This window comes from Tupaia chinensis, unplaced genomic scaffold, assembly GCF_000334495.1.
Source record: "Tupaia chinensis unplaced genomic scaffold, TupChi_1.0 Scaffold000651_1, whole genome shotgun sequence".
Classification (NCBI taxonomy): domain Eukaryota; kingdom Metazoa; phylum Chordata; class Mammalia; order Scandentia; family Tupaiidae; genus Tupaia; species Tupaia belangeri.
This window is the reverse complement of record NW_006160172.1, coordinates 67505-71675: the sequence shown is the minus strand read 5'-3', so window position 1 is coordinate 71675 and position 4171 is coordinate 67505.

Sequence of the window (4171 nt, the reverse complement as noted above, 5' to 3'; positions counted from 1 at the left end):
GGAGGAAGATGGGACATGGCAGAGGGTGGGGATGGGGAACCTAGGATGGCAAAACAAAAGGCAAGGTATGCAGGACACAAAAATTGGGAAATCATTTGCTGAGAACATATATGTTGATGTGCTTGATTGAGCCAATGCACAGTGTATTTTGGATGGAAAATTCATATGTGTGTTGTGATGAGAAAAGAAAAAAAAATGTATAATAATAAAAAAAAAAAGAAAAAAAAAAGAATGCACTATACTTTTAAAGAAACTAAGCCTAAAGAAAACCCCTTCAAAGGAAATGCTAAGAATGAACTAACATAAAGTGGTTTATTCCACTTACTTAACTTTAGAAGTTGAACAACTTCTGATGTTCAGTGTTGCACTACATCAAGGTTTGGTTTTGGAAGCAATTTTACACTGCTTTTCAATGGATGTTTTGAAATGAAGCTTACTTTTGGGAGATAAGTGAGTACATATTCAGCCAAAATTGGAACATTTTCTTGGAATATCTGAAAGATCTTTGGCAGAAAGACTCCACTCATGGGGCTGCTTTTCACACTGAATGATTGTTGTTGTAGCTGCAAGTTGAGATTTGGGCCTAAGATTGCGCTACACTTTGAAAGCAAAGACTAAAAAAACCCTCTTCCAACGAAATGTTAAGAAAGAACTAACACAAACTTCTTTCTTCCACTTACATAATTTTGGAAATTGAACAACTTGTGGTGTCCAGGGTTGCTATACTTCAACTTTAAGTTTTGGAAGCAGTTTTACACTGTATTTCAATGGACATTTTGAAATGAAGCTTACTTTCATGAGATAAACATGTACTTTTTCAGCCAAAATTTGTACAGTTCCTTGGAATATCAGAAAGATCTGTGGCAGAATGACTCCACTCATGGAGCTGATTTTCAGAACTACAGATCTTTGTTGTACCTGCAAGTTGAGTTTTGGGCCAAAGAATGCACTACACTTTCAAAGTGAACTAAGATTAAAGAAAGCCTCTTCCAACGAAATGTTAAGAAAGAACTAACACAAACTTGTTTGTTCCACTTACTTAACTTTGGAAGTTGAACAACTTGTGATGTTCAGTGTTGCTCTACATCAATTTTTACTTTTGGAAGCAGTTTTACACTGTATTTCAATGGACGTTTTGAAATGAAGCTTACTTTCGTGAGATAAACATGTAGTATGTCAGCAAAATCTGTACTTTTCCTTGGAGTATCAGAAATATCTTTGGCAAAATGACTAAGCTCATGGAACTGATTTTCATACCTAAAGATCTTTGTTGTAGCTGTGAGTTGAATTCTGGGCCTAAGAATGTACTACACATTCAAAGCAAGCTAAGATTAAAGAATCCCTCATACAACAAAATGTTCAGAAAGAACTAACACAAACTTGTTTGTTCCACTTACTTAACTTTGGAAGTTGAACAACTTGGAATGTCCAGTGTTGCTCTACTTCTACTTTTAGTTTTGGAAGTACTTTTACACTGTAATTCAATGAGTGTTTTGAAATGAAGCTTACATTCATGAGATAAAACTGTAGTTTTTAAGCCAAAATCTGTAATATTCCTTAGAATATCAGAAAGATCTTTGGCAGAATGACTCTACTCATGGAGCTGATTTTCATACCTAAAGATCTTTGTTGTAGCTTTAAGTTGAGTTTTGGGCCTAAGAATGCACTACACTTTCCAAGCAAACTAAGATAAAGAAACCCTCGTCCAACAAAATGTTAAGAAATAAATAACACAAACTTGTTTGTTCCACTTACTTACCTTTGGAATTGAACAACTTGTGCTGTTCAGTGTTGCTCTACATCAACTTTTCTTTTGGAAGCAGTTTTACACTGTATTTAAATGGTCATTTAAATGAAGCTTACACTTCAAGGCTGCACGCACCAGGTCCAACTAGAAGCCACTGGTCAGCAAGCGACTCTGAGGGAGGGTCATCTCTGACTCCGACCCGATTTCCAGTCTCCCCAGCCCAAGACTCCACCTCTTGACTGTCCTTCCAGGCCGCAAGCACCAGGTCCAGCTCGAACCTTCTGGTCAGCAAGGGACTCTGAGTGAGAGTCATCTCTGACCCACACCTCACAACCAGTCCCCAGCCCAACACTCCACCTCCTTGACTGTCCTTCCAGGCCGCAGGAACCAGGTCCACCTAGAAGCCTCTGGTCAGCAAGGGACTCTGAGAAAGGCTCATCTCTGACTCCCAATCCCCTTCCTGTCTTCCCAGACAAGAGTCCACATTTCACTATCCTTCCAGGATGCAAGCAACAGGTCCAATTAGAAGCCTCTGGTCAGCAAGGGACTGTGAGGGAGGGTCATCTCTGACCCCCACTCCTCTTCCAGTCTCCCCAGCCCAAGATTCCACCTGCTTGACTGTCTTTCCAGGCAGCAACTGTCCTTTCAAGGTGCAGGCACCAGGTCCACCTAGAAGCCTCTGGTCAGCAAGGGACTCTGAGGGAGGGTCATCACTGACCCACACCCCACTTCCTGTCTCCACAGCCCAAGACTCCACCTCCTTGACTGTCCTTCCAGGCAGCAGGTGTGGGAGGCTGCGCACCAGCGAGTCTGCCAAGGTTTCTCAGAGAGCAAACAATTGCCATGATTGGTTACCTTAAAAAAACCTGACCTTCGAAACTTTGCTCTGATTGGCCACTAGAATCCCTCAAATTTGCATATCTGGCACCTCATGGCTGGTCCAAAAGCAACCAATCATAACCCACCATTTACAACCAATCACGGCCCACTGTTTACAACCTATCACGGCCCACCGTTTACAACCCACCAGCGTGTATATAACCACAATGCCTGGCCCACAGTAAACAGACAACCAGGAAGAAGACACAGACGACCAGGAGAAAGATGAGACCTGGAGAGCCTGAAGAGCTGAAACACCACACAGTCTCCAGATGACCCTGAAGACCCTGAAGAGCTATAACACTACATCGTCTCCGGACAACCCTGGAGAGCTGTGACACTGTGTCATCTCCGTGCTGCTCACAATAGATGACACAACCCTGAAGAGTTGTAACACTGCGTGCTGTACCTTGCTGCCCACAATAAACAGATGACACTGAAGACACGGTCTCGTCTCCGTGTTGTAACACTATGCTGCTTGTCCCGGCTTCCACTCCTTCACTCAGGAAACCTGTTCGGCTGTCCCCCCGGGTCGGGACACGTGGCGCCTGAACAAGGGACCTGAGTATGAAGGATCCAGTGAAGAGCACCCGGGAAGGGGACAGCAGATAATCGTCCTGAGATAGGACGGCAGAGAATCATCCAGGAAGGGGACGGCAGGGAATCATCCTGGAAAAAGTCACAGAGGAGGACGGCAGAGAATCGTCCCGGTGAGTAACAAAGATCACTTACTTATAAGTAATAAGAGTAATAATGGGACAAGAGCTTAGCCAGCATGAACAAGAGCTTAGTCAGCACAAACTATTCATTCAGGACTTAAAAGAAGCCCTTGCCAGTATGGTCACTAATTCTAAAACTGAAAAGCAACAGGGAGAGGATCTTATTTCCCAAGATAGTGAGGGAGAAGTTAAAAGCCCCAAAGGCGAGACAAAGCCCCGAAAATCTAAAAAACTAAAAAATAAAAACAACTTTCAGGCTCTACAAGAGCCAAAGAAAAACAAGTCATCAACTAGTTCAGGGGAGGAAATCCTAGAGGCTGAGACTGAATGGTTGCCCTTCAAAAAACGGCCACCACCTTATAACACTACCGCCTCAGCACCGCCTCTTATTGACCAAAAACAAAAAATAATTAATGAAATAAAACAATTAAAAGAACAAATTCGATTAGAAAAAGAACACCGGGAACTAATATCACAATTAGAGAAACTAAAAACCAATACAGACAAAGAAATAAAACTAGTTCAGGGATCACACATGACAGACTTTGAGACATTCTCTGTTACGGAAACTACAGATCCCCAAAGACAGGCTTGGTGCAGTCACAGTGGGTTTGACTTTAAAATGGTAAAAGAAATTAAGGCAGCAGTCGCCCAATATGGAGCTACTGCTCCATATACCTTAGCTATAGCTGAAGCTATCGCTGAAGGCTGGCTTACACCATCTGATTGGTGAACATTAGCCCGAGCTACATTTTCAGGAGGAGACTACCTGCTTTGGAAATCAGAATATGTAGAGGCTTGTGGGGAAATCGCCTGCCACAATGCC